Source organism: Salvelinus namaycush, chromosome 1 (genome assembly GCF_016432855.1).
Source record: "Salvelinus namaycush isolate Seneca chromosome 1, SaNama_1.0, whole genome shotgun sequence".
NCBI classification, from domain to species: domain Eukaryota; kingdom Metazoa; phylum Chordata; class Actinopteri; order Salmoniformes; family Salmonidae; genus Salvelinus; species Salvelinus namaycush.
Window position 1 is genome coordinate 51050113 of NC_052307.1, and position 17333 is coordinate 51067445.

Here is a 17333-nt window from a genome sequence, read left to right on the forward strand (position 1 = left end):
GGCATTTTGAGATTACCATTTAGTTTTCAGTCTTTGTATTGCACTTCACCAAAGAGAGTTGTGGCTACATGGAGTAGAGCTATGGATCAAAAGTTGCATGTTCGAGTCTCTTCGGGGACAATTGTAGCATTGTAAACCGTAACGCCCTTCCTTTAAGTCCCCTCTTATCTCGTGATGCAGAAAGGAAGATAATTAATCATACAATTAGCTTGTGAAGTGTGGTGGAAACTAGCTTTTGGAGGTGATCTAAAAGATCAGGGTCATTGATTACCCCTTGTTGAGTACTTCTTTGGTACTGACGAGAGTTCTAATGTGGTTTTTACTGAAATAAATCAGTTTCAAGAGACTGCACTGCGATCAATTTGAGCTTTTCTCTGTCCAATTTACCTGATTCTGGATCAGTAGCCTATAACTGTTAGCTATCTCCTTTTCAGGACATGATTCAATATAATATAGCTTTGGGTGGCAGGTAGCCTAGTGGTTAACAGTATTGGGCCAGTAACCGAAAGGTCGCTGGTATGAATCCTTGAGCCAATTTAGGTTAAAAACCTGTCAATGTGCCCTTGAGCAAGGCATTTTACCCTAATTGTTCCTGTAAGTGACTCTATAACCATGTGTTATTGTGTGTGGAGGTAAAGGAGATTTTTATTTTTATTTTCTTCTAACATACACATACTGTTGTACAAGTCTCTTTGGCCAGATCCCAAGCCCAGACAATCCCAGTCTCCTATGAGCCTGAGGTTGTCAAAATAAACCCAGTTATTTCCCTCACTGTGTCCCTGTTACAAATGGTGTTACTATAGTGACCAGATGCTTGTCGATAACACAGCATACAAGAACAAGTGCACACAAGTCAATGTAGGGTAATTATGACTGTGTTATTGAATGATGACTTGCACAATGATGGATCATTACAAGTAGTATAAGCAACCAATGGCCAATACATTAGTCTGGTCCCAGATCTGTTTGTTCTCTCTTGCAAACTCCTTTATGGTCATCTATTCTATGTATAACAATGGTCATTCTGAGATTAAGTAAAAAACAAACTCAATGGCAGCTTCATTAAATCGTACCTGCCAGTTGAGGACTTGTGAGGCATCTGTTTCTCAAACTAGACACTCTAATGTACTTGTCCTCTTGCTCAGTTGTGCACCGGGGCCTGCCACTCCTATTTCTATTCTGGTTAGAGCCAGTTTGCGCTGTTCTGTAGCGGCTGCCGGACTCGATGTCATTCCCACCGAAACAACAAGAACCTGTCGCCGGCTGGAGCGCGGGAACCTGACAGACCGGCTGAGGCAGGGGAGCCTGGTGATCCGGCTCAGGCATGAGAGCCTGACGAGCCGGTGGAAGCAGGGGAGCCTGGCGATCCGGCGAAGGCATGAAAGCCCGACGAGCCGGCTGAGGCAGGGGAGCCTGATGATCCGGCTGAGGCATGAGAGACTGACGAGCCGGCGGAGGCAGGTTAGCCTGGTGATCTGTCTGAGGCACGAGAGCCTGTAGCGGCTCCTGGACCCGACGTCATTCCCACCGAACCAAGCTCAGGGAGTGAGTGTTTTGACAAATAAACGTAACACAAAACAAGAAAACATGAACAACGCACAGACATGACACTGGAACAGAAACAATAACACCAGGGGAAGGAGCCAATGGGAGTGACATACAGTTGAAGTCGGAAGTTTACATACACTTAGGTTGGAGTCACTAAAACTCGTTTTTCAACCTCTCCACAAATGTCTTGTTAACAAACTATAGTTTTGGCAAGTCGGTTAGGACATCTACTTTGTGCATGACACAAGTCATTTTTCCAACAATTGTTAACAGACAGATATTTTCACATATAATTCACTGTATCACAATTCCAGTGGGTCAGCAGTTTACATACACTAAGTTGACTGTGCCTTTAAACAGCTTGGAAAATTCCAGAAAATTATGTCATGGCTTTAGAAGCTTCTGATAGGCTAACTGAAATCATTTGAGTCAATTGGAGGTGTACCTGTGGATGCATTTCAAGGCCTACTGTAACGGCAGATTTACTCCTCTTCGTTAGAAGAGGAGGTGTAGGGATCGGACCAAAACGCAGAGTGGAAAGTGTCCATGTTTTATTACGAATTAAACTGAACACTAAACGAAACAAATTAACAAATAGAATCCAACCGAAAAACAGTCCCGTGTGGCACGAATACTGACACGAAAGACAAACACCCACAAAACACACGTGAAACCCCGGCTGCCTAAGTATGATTCTCAATCAGGGACAACGATTGACAGCTGCCTCTGATTGAGAATCATACCAGGCCGAACACACAAAAACCCCAACAAAATATCACACATCGACAACCCACCCAACTCACGCCCTGACCATACTAAATCAATACAAAAACAAGGGAAAACAGGTCAGGAACGTGACACCTACCTTCAAACTCAGTGCCTCTTTGCCTGACAACATGAGAAAATCAAAAGAAATCAGCCAGGACCTCAGAAAAAATATTGTAGACCTCCACAAGTCTGGTTCATCCTTGGGAGCAATTTCCAAACGCCTGAAGGTACCACGTTCATCTATACAAACAATAGTACGCAAGTATAAACACCATGGGACCACACAGCCGTCATACCGCTCAGGAAGGAGACGCGTTCTGTCTCCTAGAGATTAAGGTACTTTGGGGCGAAAAGCACAAATCAATCCCAGAAGAACAGCAAAGCACCTTGTGCAGATGCTGGAGGAAACAGGTACAAAAGTATCTATATCCACAGTAAAACGAGTCCTATATTGACATAACCTGAAAGGCTGCTCAGCAAGGTAGAAGTCACTGCTCCAAAACCGCCATAAAAAAATCAGACTACTTTTTGGAGAAATGTCCTCTGGTCTGATGAAACAAAAATAGAACTGTTTGGCCATAATGACCATCGTTATTATGCACAGGGTGGCAGCATCATGTTGTGGGGGGGCTTTGCTGCAGGAGGGTCTGGTGCACTTCACAATCTATTCCATCTATTGGCATCATGAGGAGTAAAAATTATGTGGACATATTGAAGCAACATCTCAAGACATCAGTTAGGAAGTTAAAGCTTGGCCGCAAATGGGTCTTCCAAATGGACAATGACACCAAGCATACTTACAAAGTTGTGGCAAAATGGCTGAAGGACAACAAAGTCAAGGTATTGGAGTGGCCATCACAAAGCCCTGACCTCAATCCTATAGAAACTTTGTGGGCAGAACTGAAAAAGTGTGCGCGAGCAAGGAGGCCTACAAACCTGACTCAGTTACACCAGCTCTGTCTGGAGGAATGTGCCAAAATTCACCCAACTTATTGTGGGAAGCTTGTGGAAGGCTATCCGAAACGTTTGACCCAAGTTTAAATTGTTTAAGGCAATGCTACCAAATACTAATTGAGTATATGTAAACTTATGAACCACTGGGAATGTGATGAAAGAAATAAAAGCTGAAATAAATCATTCTCTCTACTATTATTCTGACATTTCACATTCTTAAAAGAAAGTGGTATTCCTAACTGACCTAAGACAGGGAATTTGTACTAGGATTAAATGTCAGGAATTGTGAAAAACTGTACAGCAATCTTTAAGACATACCACAGATTCTCAATTGGATTGAGGTCTGGGCTTTTACTAGGCCATTCCAAGACATTTAAATGTTTCCCCTTAAACCACTTGAGTGTTGCTTTAGCAGTATGCTTAGGGTCATTGTCCTGCTGGAAGGTGAAACTCCGTTTCAGTCTCAAATCTCTGGAAGACTGAAACAGATTTCCCTCAAGAATTTCCCTATATTTAGCGCCATCCATCATTCCTTCAATTCTGACCAGTTTCCCAGTCCCTGCCAATGAAAAACATCCCCACAGTGAAGCATGGTGGTGGCAGCATCATCATGTGTTGTTCTCGGGGTGATGAGAGGTGTTGGATTTGTGCCAGACATAGCGTTTTCCTTGATGGCCAAAAAGCTACATTTTAGTCTCATCTGACCAATTTACCTTCTTCCAGATGTTTGGGGACTCTCCCACATGCCTTTAGGCGAACACCAAACGTGTTCTGGCCACTCTTCCGTAAAGCCTAGCTGTGTGGAGTGTATGGCTTAATGTGGTCCTATGGACAGATACTCCAATCTCCGCTGTGGAGCTTTTCAGCTCCTTCAGGCTTATCTTTGGTCTCTTTGTTGCCTCTCTGATTAATGCCCTCCTTGCCTGGTCTGTGAGTTTTGGTCAGCGGCCCTCTCTTGGCAGGTTTGTTGTGGTGCCATATTCTTTCCATTTTTTAATAATGGATTTAATGGTGCTCCGTGGGATGTTCAAAGTTTTGGATATTTTTTTAGAACTCGACGCTGATCTGGAGTTCTCCACAACTCTGTCCTTGACCTGTTTGGAGAGCTCCTTGGTCTTCATGGTGCCGGTTGCTTGGGGGTGCCCCTTGTTTAGTGATGTTGCAGACTCTGGGGCCTTTCAGAACAGGTGTATATATACTGAGATCATAATTCATTGCATGGAAAAATATTATTTATTTATCTCCCATGGCTTCGGTACGGTCTAACAACTTGTCCTCTGGTTATTTTCCCTTGCACTGCGGATCGAGACAGGGGTATCCACTCTCCCCATTGTTGTTTGTGTTGGCAATCGAGCCGCTCGCTATCGCACTGCGCTCTAATGATGCTATTCAAGGTATACTCAGGGTGGGCGTTGTTTTATGTGGACAACCTCCTTTTGTTTATTTCCAACTTCCTTACTACATGCCTTATCTATTCTTAAGCAATTTGGAGCAATCTCAGTATACAAAGGCAAGAGTGATCTTTGTCCTGTAAATCAGGCTGCTTTAAAGTGCTATTTTACAAACTTTCAGTTTAGGGTTGTCCAGGATCAATACACTTACATGGGAGTTAAAGTGACAAGGAAATATTCCAATTTGTTTAAGGAAAACATTGTTGCTCTAGCAGATAGTTTGAAACAGTCTTTTACTTTTTGAAGTCTCTCCCTCTTTCTCTTATTGGAAGGGTTAATGTCATTCAAATGTATGTGTTGCCTACATGTTCATCTTTATTTCAGTGTTTACCCATTTATAGTAAAACATGTGGAAGGGAAGCGCTGCTAAGGTACACCATAGATTTTGGTAGACAGAAGGTGCTCTTTGGTAAAAGGGGTCAATTGGTCATCATCATTTATTCAAATACCTTTATTTGTATGGCATGTTCAATGGAAACAAAGTAAAACTCTGCCGCGATTTGGCTGCAGTTTTTAAACTTTGATTCCTTTGATATTTTAATTAATTATATGAAGAGTGCCTTGGTCCTTCTTTCTTTTTGTTTCCCCATTTATATTCCAAAAATGTTTTCATTTACTGGAACAAACATGAATGTACAGTATTTTATTTGGAATGGCAAGTTACCAAGGATGGGTAGAAAATCAATTTACAGAAGCCTAAGGCACTGGGTGGTTTAGCTCTAGAAGATTTTCAGACATACTATTGGGCTGCATTTCAGAGCCCTTCTGTACTGGCTACAGACTGATTCTACCGGCCTAAGACCACTCTTGGTCCAGATCGAGTCTGATTCATGTAAACCTGCTACACTTTCCTCTGTCATGTGCTCATCTCTCCCAGTGGCCCTAGGCAAAAGGTGTGTCAACCCAATTGTGAAAGAGTCTCTTAAAATTTGGAATCAGTTCCATTTAGCCTTAAAGGGTTTTCTCTTTCAGGTCCAATCAATCAGAACAATTTATTTCCTCCATCTTTAAATTATGGGGCTTTTGGCATCAGGCATTCACTCAGCCTCTCCTCAGTAGCCCAATTATTCATTGATTATACATTAGCCTCTTTTGCTCAGCTACAGGAAAATGTCGACCTCCCCCAATCCAACTTCTTCCTCCCTCTAGACAAGGAACTTTGTTAGAGCTAACACATTTCCATTTCCCATTAGGAATGCAAGTAGAGCTATGGAGAGCTTTTTGGAATTAAACAAGCTTCCTAGGGGTGCAATTTCAGACATATCATAAATGACTTACAGAACCCATATTTTTTGCCTTTAACCTGTCTGGCACCGGGGTTCCGCTAGCGGAACTCCTCCCACATTCCACTGAAAAGGCAGAGCGCGAAATTCAAAAAATATTTTTGAGAAATATTTAACTTTCACACATTAACAAGTCCAATACAGCAAATGAAAGATACACATCTTGTGAATCCAGTCAACATGTCCGATTTTTAAAATGTTTTACAGCGAAAACACCACATATATTTATGTTAGCTCACCACCAAATACAAAAAAGGACAGACATTTTTCACAGCACAGGTAGCATGCACAAAGCCAACCTAACTAACCAAGAACCAACCAAACTAACCAAGAAACAACATCATCAGATGACAGTCTTATGACATGTTATACAATAAATCTATGTTTTGTTCGAAAAATGTGCATATTTGAGGTATAAATCAGTTTTACATTGCAGCTACCATCACAGCTACCGTCAGAAATAGCACCGAAGCAGCCAGAGTACATACAGACACCAACGTCAAATACCTAAATACTCATCATAAAACATTTCTGAAAAATCGATGGTGTACAGCAAATTAAAGACAAACATCTTGTGAATCCAGCCAATATTTCCGATTTTTTAAGTGTTTTACAGCGAAAACACAATATAGCATTATATTAGCTTACTACAATAGCCTACCACACTACCGCATTCATTCATCAAGGCACGTTAGCGATAGCAATAGGCACGTTAGCGATAGCGAATAAACCAGCAAAAGATATTAATTTTCAACCTTCATAACCTTCATCAGATGACAGTCCTATAACATCAGGTTATACATACACTTATGTTTTGTTCGAAAATGTGCATATTTAGAGCTGAAATCAGTGGTTATACATTGTGCTAACGTAGCATCTTTTTCCCAGAATGTGCGGATATTTTTATGACACTCAACTATTCTGACCAAATAACTATTCATAAACGTTACTAGAAAATACATGTTGTATAGGAAATGATAGATACACTAGTTCTTAATGCAATCGCCGTGTTAGATTTCTAAAAATAACTTCATTACGATATGCAGTTTACTAGTACACATGTACGACAGATATATGAAATAACATCATAAAATGGGTCCTACTTTTGATGATCTTCCATCAGAATGTTGTACAAGGGTGTCACACCCTGGCCTTAGTTATCTTTGTTTTCATTATTATTTTAGTTAGGTCAGGGTGTGACATGGTGAAGTATGTGTTTTTGTATTGTCTAGGGTGTTGTATGGTTTAGGGGGTTAAGTAGAGTAGATGGTTTAGTGTTCAGTGTAGGTGTCTAGGAAAGTCTATGGTTGCCTGAATTGGTTCTCAATTAGAGACAGCTGGTTATTGTTGTCTCTGATTGGGAGCCATATTTAAGGCAGCCATAGGCTTTAGCTGGTTGTGGGTAATTGTCTATGTGTAGTGTTTGTGTCAGCACTATCTGTCTTTATAGCTTCACGGTCGTCAGTTTTGTTATTTTGTTAGTTCGTGATTAGTTGTTCGTTTCTTGTTTGTTTTTTCTCTCTTCTTAAAAATAAAGAAGATGTATTTTGCACACGCTGCGCCTTGGTCCAATCTCTCACAGCAAGACGATCGTGACAAAGGGGTCCTTTGTCCAGAACAATCGTTGTTTGGTTTTAGAATGTCCTCTTCTCCAGTCAATTAGCACGGAAAGCTAGCAAAGTAGCGCCAAGCTCTCTTTCCTGAACAAAGGCACACAACGCAACACGCCTAACGTCCCGAATAAATTTCAATAATCTAATAAAACTATATTGAAAAAACATACTTTACGATGATATTGTCACATTTATCAAATAAAATCAAAGCCGGAGATATTAGTCGTCTATAACGACAGCTTATCAGAAGGCAATACCAGGTCCCTTCTCGCGCGCTCCAGAAAACAGGAAACTGGTGACACGTCATGCCAAGAGGTTTTATTCGACCCCAGATCAAGTTATACACTCCATTTCTTCTCTCACTGCCTGTCGACATCTAGTGGAAGACGTATGAAGTGCATGTATATTAATAAATATCAAGGACATTTATAGGCAGGCCCTAGAACAGAGCATCGATTTCAGATTTTCCACTTCCTGTCAGGAAGTTTGCTGCAAAATGAGTTCTGTTTTACTCACAGATATAATTCAAACGGTTTTAGAAACTAGAGTGTTTTCTATCCAATAGTAATAATAATATGCATATTGTACGAGCAAGAATTGAGTACGAGGCCGTTTAAATTGGGCACGATTTTCCCCCAAAGTGAAAACAGCGCCCTCTGTCCTCAACAGGTTAAAGACCACGGGAACATTTTGGGGGGTAGGAACTTGGGGATGACACTTGGGAATCTGTGATGCACAGGAAACATTCTTCCTCTTTTAGCGCTAGACAAAGCCAGATCCAATTCAAGGTGGATCACTGGTCCAGGGATACATTTGGGAGAATATTCTCTGATTTTGATTCTTCTTGTTTTCGAACAAGTAGCCACACTATTCCATATGTTTTGGAACTGTAATAAACTGTCGGGTTCCTGGGAATTCATATTTAAATGCTTCTCTGATATACAGTATATGGCACTGTCATAGGGCTGTCTCCCCTTACAATACTCCAGAAGTGGTTCCCCCATATTATAAATATTGGGTGGGAGATGTGTTGTGTTCTCTGAAATGAGAGAAAATGTGATTACCGGTCTTACTCTGAACAGTCCACCCTCTGACGGTGTTCTTATTAAAACAAAAATCAATCTGTATTTTACATCCCTGTGACTTACTGCTTGGAGGGGACATATCGTTTCTGTGTTTCTTGGAGGTGGGGGCATTGAGATTTGTGATGTGTGCCCACTGATGCTTTAAGAATGTTACTTGTGAATGCCTTAGCCCTCGTGTCCCTTCAGAGCATAACACGTGAGCTTGTTTTGCTCCGTTGTTTGTCAACAATGTCATCTTTAAAAATTAAAAATTTAACTTTCATTTTGGTCCAGTGGATGGTCAGTCTTTGTGGCCATGAATGTCTGTGAATGTGAGAGTGGTTTTATTTCTCCACCCCACCCCTCGGCTGGTTATAGGAACAGGGGTGGGGTGGCCGCTTTGTTCTTGTTTGAACTACAGATGGCCCTTTGTACCCTTTTGCCCAGTGTGTATTTAACTTGTCTAAAGAATAGTATCTTTATAGTTTTGTCTTATTTTTTTGATTTTTTTTTGACTATATTATTTATATTGTGTTGTCTAATTGTGTGTGTGATGGGATTTGTGTGTAACCTGAATAAACAGTTTTCAAAGAAAAAAAATCTAAATGATTCTCTCTCTCCATTCTCGCCTCAGGACACTCCACCCCAACCATACTTACACATTTGCTGCAGACAGACACAGATTTGTTTAACGCAGAGATTTCTCCAAACCCCCCAAAAGGATTACACCAAGCATTAGGGAAGCTGCTGTATGTCTTCCAATCTGGTAAAAACAACCCCGGCAAAGAGTCAATTTAGCAGAGTCAGCGCCATATTTGTATTTATTAAGGATCCCCATTAGCTGCTGCCTTGGCAACATTAAGGCAGTTATATACAATTTAAAATATTACATGACATTACATTTCATAACACTTTTCACAAAACATTAAGTGTGTACCCTTAAGCCACTACTAAACTACCACATATCTACAATACAAAATCCATGTGTGTGTCTTATGTGTATGTGTAAGCGTGTGTCTGTGCCTGTGTGTGTCTCGTCACAGTCCCCACTGTTCAATACAGTGTATTTTTTTTTCAAGACTCTCAAGAGTCCCCTTTCCCCACGTGAAGACACTGTATCACCAGTTTAAACTTAAGTATTTATTTTCCATTGACTAATTTAACAGCAATATACTTCTCACTAACCCCAAAATTCCCTCCAATAGGAACTGTTTAAAGTAGCGTAGCTTTTGTGTTACTTTAGCTGTGAAAAAGTTTGGTTTTTGGCATCCCTCTCTCCCTCACTTTTTCTTCTCTCGCTCATACTGGAAGTGGGGATTTTGTTAAATCATGTGAGATTATCACTGGCTGAGCTGAGGAAAAAAAGGGCATGTCTCACCCCCCCCTCTCTCATCCTACTTCTCTCCACACCAAGACAGGGGAAGAGGTAAAGAGGCCTACGAGAGGGTGGGAGTTCAGTTCATCTCTTCCAGTTCATCTCTTCCATAACCTAAAAGATTACTGAAGACGGACAAGATGACCAGATTGGCTTCTCTATGGAGAAACGTGTATGTGCTCAGACAAAAGAGGTGTTGGTCATAGTAGTTTACATTCTTAGAAACCTAAAAGGGTGTCACGCCCTGACCTTAGTTATCTTTGTTTTCTTTATTATTTTGGTTAGGTCAGGGTGTGACAAGGGTGGTTGGTTTAGTTTTTGTATTGTCTAGATGTTTTATCCTGTCTAGGGTTTTTGTATATCTGTCCCCATATAAATCAAATCAAATTTTATTTGTCACATACACATGGTTAGCAGATGTTAATGCGAGTGTAGCGAAATGCTTGTGCTTCTAGTTCCGACAATGCAGTAATAACCAACAAGTAATCTAACCAACGATGGTGAGTTGACGTTGCTCTTATATTCAGTAGTTCCTCCTATATTCAGTAGTATGTAATGAAACCTAAGATTACCTGGGGTACCAATGTAAGTAATAACACATAAAAAAACAAAATACTGCATAGTTTCCTAGGAACGCGAAGCGAGGCGGCCATCTCGGTCGTCGCCTTCTTCACCACGCTGTCTGTGTGGGTGGACCATTTCAGTTTGTCCGTGATGTGTACGCCGAGGAACTTAAAACTTTCCACCTTCTCCACTACGTTCCCGTCGATGTGGATAGTGGGCTGCTCCCTCTGCTGTTTCCTGAAGTCCACAATCATCTCCTTTGTTTTGTTGACGTTGAGTGAGAGGTTATTTTCCTGACACCACACTCCGAGGGCCCTCACCTCCTCCCTGTAGGCCGTCTCGTCATTGTTGGCAATCAAGCCTACCACTGTAGTGTCGTCTGCAAACTTGATGATTGAGTTGGAGGCGTGCATGGCCACGCAGTCATGGGTGAACAGGGAGTGCAGGAGAGGGCTGAGAACGCACCCTTGTGGGGCCCCAGTGTTGAGGATCAGCGGGGTTGAGATGTTGTTTCCTACCCTCACCACCTGGGGGCAGCCCGTCAGAAATTCCAGGACCCAGTTGCACAGGGCGGGGTCGAGACCCAGGGTCTCGAGCTTAATGACGAGTTTGGAGGGTACTATGGTGTTAAATGCTGAGCTGTAGTCGATGAACAGCATTCTTACATAGGTATTCCTCTTGTCCAGATGGGTCAGGGCAGTGTGCAGTGTGATTGCGATTGCGTTGTCTGTGGACCTATTGGGGCGGTAAGCAAATTGGAGTGGGTCAAGGGTGTCAGGTAGGGTGGAGGTGATATGATCCTTGACTAGCCTTTTAAAGCACTTCATGATGACGGAAGTGAGTGCTGCGGGGCGATAGTTGTTTAGCTCAGTTACCTTAGCTTTCTTGGGAACTGGAACAATGGTGGCCCTCTTGAAGCATGTGGGAACAGCAGACTGGGATAGGGATTGATTGAATATGTCCGTAAACACACCAGCCAGCTGGTCTGCACATGCTCTGAAGACGCGGCTAGGGATGCCGTCTGGGCCTGCAGCCTTGCGAGGGTTAACACGTTTAAATGTTTTACTCACGTTGGCTGTGGTGAAGGAGAGTCCGCAGGTTTTGGTAGCGGGCTGTGTCGGTGGCACTGTATTGTCCTCAAAGCGAGCAAAGAAGTTGTTTAGTTTGTCAGGGAGCAAAAATCTGATTCTACTGCTTGCATCAGTTACCTGATGTAGAATAGAGTTCCATGTAGTCATGGCTCTATGTAGTACTGTGCACCTCCCATAGTCTGTTCTGGACTTGGAGATTGTGAAGAGACCTCTGGTGGCATGTTTTGTGGGGTATGCATGGGTGTCTGAGCTGTGTGCTAGTAGTTTAAACAGACAACTTTGTGCATTCAGCTTGTCAACACTTCTTACAAAAGCAAGTAGTGGTGAAGTCCTGTGCCATCCAATGTGGCTCAGTTGGTAGAGCATGGTGCTTGAAACACCAGGGTTGTGTGTTCGGCTCCCATGGGGGACCAGTACGGAAACGGTATGAAAATGTATGAACTCACTACTGTAAGTTGCTCTGGGTAAGAACATCTGCTAAAATGTAAGTCAATCTCTCATCCACTTTGAGCCATTAGAGATTGACATGCATATTATTAATGTTAGCTCTCCGTGTACATTTAAGGGCCAGCCATGCTACCCTATTCTGAGCCAATTGTAATTTTCCTAAGTCCCTCTTTGTGGAACCTGACCACTCGACTGAACAGTAGTCCAGGTGTGACAAAACTAGTGCCTGTAGAACTTGCCTTGTTGATAGCGTTGTTAAGAAGGCAGAGCAGCACTTCATTATGGACAGACTTCTCCCCATCTTAGCTATTGTTCAATCAACATGTTTTGACCATAACAGTATAAAATTCAGGGTTACTCCAAGCAGTTTAGTCACCACAACTTGCTCAATTTCCACATTAGTCGTTACAAGATGTAGTTAAGGTTTAGTGAATGATTTGTCCCGAATAAAATGCTTTTAGTTTTTGAAATATTTAGGACTAATTTATTCCTTGTCACCCATTCTGAAAATAACTGCTGCTCTTTGTTAAATGTTGCAGTCATTTCAGTCGCTGTAGTAGCTGACGTGTATAGTGAGGGGCCTAGACAGCTATCCTGGGAAATTCCTGATTCAACCTGGATTATGTTGGAGAGGCTTGCATTAAAGAACACCCTCTGTGTTCTGTTAGACAGGTAACTCTTTATCTACAATACAGTAGGGGGTGTAAAGCCATAACACATTAGTTTTTCCAGCGCAGACTGTAGTTGATGATGTCAAAAGTCGCAATGAAATCTAACAAAACAGCCCCCAAAATGTGTTATCTGTCACTCCCTGATCTGTTTCACCTGTCCTTGTGCTGGTCTCCACCCCCTCCAGGTGCCACCCATCTTCCCCATTATCCCCTGGGCATTTAAACCTGTGTTTTCTGTCTGTCTATGCTAGTTTGTCTTGTATGTTCCAAGTCAACCATTGTGTTTTTCCTGTGCGCCTGCCTTTTCTATTCTCGTTTGCTAGTCCTCCTGGTTTTGACCCTTGCCTGTTTTCTGGACTCTGTACCCGCATGCCTGACCATTCTGCCTGCCCTGACCTCAAGCCTGCCTGCCACACTGTACCTCCTGGACTCTGAACTGGTTTTGACCTTTTGCCTGTCCATGACCATTCTCTTGCCTACCCCTTTTGGATTATTAATAAATATCAAAGATTCAAACCATCTGCCTCCCGTGTCTGCATCTGGGTCTCGCCTTGTGCCCTTATAGTTATCATCAATTTCTCTCAGCCAATCATCAATAATTTGTGTAAGTGCTATGCTTGTTGAAAGTCCTTCGCTTGTAGCATGTTGAAAGTCAGTTGTCATTTTGTTTACTGGAAAATAGTATTGAATCTGGTCAAACACCATTTCTTTCAAAATGTTTACTAAGGGTTGGTAACAGGCTGATTGGTTGGCTATTTGAGCCAGTAATGGGGCTTTACTATTCTTGGGTAACGGAATTACTTTTGCTTCCCTCCAGGCCGGAGGGCACACACTTTCTAGTAGGCTTAGATTGAAGATATGGCAAATAGGAGTCCCAATATCGTCCGCTATTATCCTCAGTAATTTTCCATCCAAGTTGTCAGACCCTGGTGGCTTGTCATTGTTGATAGACAACTATTTTTTCACCTCTTCCACACTCAGTATAAAGATATCAAAATTACAATGCTTGTCTTTCATAATTTGGTCAGTTATACTTGGATGTGTAGTGTCAGCGTTTGTTGCTGGCATGTCATGCCCAAGTGTGCTAATTTTACCAATAAAAAAATAATTAAAGTAGTTTACAATATCAGTGAGTTTTGTGATGAATGCACCATCTGATTCAATGAATGATGGAGTTGAGTTTGCGTCTTTGCCTAAAATGTAATTTAAGGTGCTCCAAAGCTTTTTACTATCATTCTTTGTTTCATAGTATAGTTTGCCAATCGGTTGTGCAGCCAGACTTATTTGCCATTCCTTTTGCCTCATCCGTCTCAACCATGACATTTTAAAATTCCTGATCAATCCAAGGGGATTTAACAGTTTTTACCGTAATTTTATTAATGGGTGCATGCTTATTAGTAACTGGAATAAGCAATTTCAGAAATGTGTCAAGTGCATTGTCTGTTTGCTCCTCACTACACACCACAGACCTACAAATATTCTTTACATCATCAACATAGGAATCACTACAAAACATATTTTATGACATCTTATACACTATTAGGCCCAGACTTTAGAACTCCTAGATATGCCTACTATATTTTGATCACTGCATCCAATGGACCTGGATACCACCTTAAAGTACATTTCGCAGCATTAGTAAAGATGTGATCAATACATGTTGATTTCATTCCTTTGCTGTTTGTAACTACCCTGGTAGGTTGACTGATAACCTGAACCAGGTTGCAGGCACTGGTTACAGTTTGAAGCTTTTTCTTGAGTGGGCAGCTACCTTTTGTCAATAGGGGGAGCAGTTAGCATTTTTTTTTTCTGGGTGTCGCCAAATTAAACTGCCTCGTACTCAATTCTTGCTCGTACAATATGCATATTATTAATTCTATTGGATAGAAAACACTCTCTAGTTTCATAAACCGTTGGAATTATGTCTGTGGGTGACCCAGAACTCTTTCTACAGCGAAATCCATGACAGGTACTGCGATGGTCTGAGAGCGAAGCTCTGGTCTCAGATCAGTTTTAAAGGTCTGTGTGTATCCTATGGAACGACATGAACTGCACCCGCCTTCCCCTGGATGTCAGTAACCAATGAGAAGTGGAATGGGCTTTATACGTAGCTCTCAGAGGTTATAAAAGGCCAAGGAGTGAGGTGCGCCCTCTTTTCGACGCTGACCATTGCGCAGAGAGGGACCTCAGGATGCCATTTTCAAACGCTCAATTATCAACGTTAGATGTATCCGTCTGTAATTTAATTCGATATAGGTTTTAGAAACATCATAACGAAGCTATTTTAAACCGAGTTATATCAGATTATGCGAGTATATTGCTATTTTTCGGAATTTCCTCAGTATTGCGTCTTGAGGATTTGGACACGTTGGGGCAAAATAGCTATTGTTAGCTATTGTTAGCTGCTATATCAGAAGTTGAATGCAACGTTTTACAACCAAGCAACGATTCTTTTGGACAAAGGACCACTTGGCCAAGATTCTGATGGAAGCTCGTCGAAAAGTAAGAGCTATTTATGATGTTATTCCGTTTTTATGTGGAAAAATGTAAACTCAATAATGGCGATTAGTGACGCCATTATTGCGGCACTAGTCTGGCTGTAACGCACACTGTATGTCTAGTAACGTTAATTTTTAAAATCTAACTCAGCGGTTGCATTAATAACTAATGCATCTTTCATTTCATGTCCAACCTGTATTTTTTTAGTCAAGTTTATGAATAGTTTTCGATAAGATTAGGTGCCTTTCCAAAATGGCGCCGGGCAAATTGCTTGATTTTTTGCCCACTAATCACGTTGTGTAACCACGAATTGTGCGGCTAAATATGCACATTTTCGATCAAACTCTATATGGATTGTGTAATATGATGTTACAGGAGTGTCATCGGAAGAATTCTGAGAAGGTTAGTGAAAAAATTAATATATTTTGGCGATGATAACGATATCGCTCTCTTTGGCTTGAATCAATGGTCGGGTAACGTTTGCATATGTGGTATGCTAATATAACGATTTATTGTGTTTTCGCTGTAAGACACTTTGAAAATCTGAAATATTGTCTGAATTCACAAGATCTGTGTCTATCCATTGCTGTGAGCTGTGTATTTTTAAGAAATGTTTTATGATGAGTAAATTGGTAATACACGTTGCTCTATGTAGTAATTCTAGTCGCTTTGGGGAGATTTGTGATGGTGGCTGCAATTGCAAACTATGATTTATACCTGAAATATGCACATTTTTCTAACAAAACCTATGCTATACAATAAATATGTTATCAGACTGTCATCTGATGAGGTTTTTTCTTGGTTAGTGGCTATCAATATCTTTATTTGGCCGAATTGGTGATAGCACCTGATGGAGTAAGAAACTGATGGAGTTAGAAAAGTGGTGTATTTTGCTAACGGGGTTAGCTAATAGATTTACATATTTTGTCTTCCCTGTAAAACATTTTAAAAATCTGAAATGGTGGCTTTATTCACAAGATCTGTATCTTTCATTTGGTGTCTTGGACTTATGATTTAATGATATTTAGATGCTACTATTTAATTGTGACGCTATGCTAGCGATGCTAATCAGTGTGGGGGGGGTGGGGGGTGATCCCGGATCCGGGTTTCTGAGGCGGTAAAAGTTAATGAAAGCCAGTCAATATTAGAATCAACAATAAATTATACCTCTCTGTTGATATCGTATACATTATCAATGTAACGACGTGCACTGAGAGTCAGGAAGTGAGTGTTTTAATAAACAATAAACAAAACATAATACGAAACACGGACATGAAACAGAAACAATGACGCCTGGGGAAGAAACCAAAGGGAGTGACATATATAGGGAAGGTAATCAGGGAAGTGATGGAGTCAGGTGAGTCTGACGACACGCAGGTGCGCATAACGATGGTGACAGGTGTGCACCATAATGAGCAGCCTGGTGACCTAGAGGCAGGAGAGGGAGCACACGTGACAATCAGGAATTTCACACATATTATCCAGATACTGACTGTTAGCACTTGGTGGTCTGTAGCAGCTTCCCACAAGAATTGATTTAGATGAGGCAGATTAACCGGTAGCCATATTACTTCAACAGAATTTAACATGAGACCCTCTCTAAGCTTTACAGGAATGTGGTTCTGAATATAGACCGCAACACCATCCCCATTGGCATTTCTGTATTTTCTGTATAGTATAACTATGCATTGTTACCACTGGTATCATCCAACGGTATTATCTAAGTGAGATTCAGAGATAGTGGGATTTAGTTTATTAGAAAGTGTTGAACTGTAGCCTGGCCTAATAATGAATCAATCCATTTGCTCCAACTGATTTATTGCACACAAACTATCACCACCCACCCAAAGAACAACCACAAACTAGAAAAGAGAGAGGGATATGATTTGAACAACAGGGGAAACAACAGTGTGGACTAGATGTTTTTCAAAACCAAGAAAGCAGAACCGTCACTTTGTATTCCTCTCATATCCGTTCTGCTGGTAAGTGGTCCTTATGCTCAATG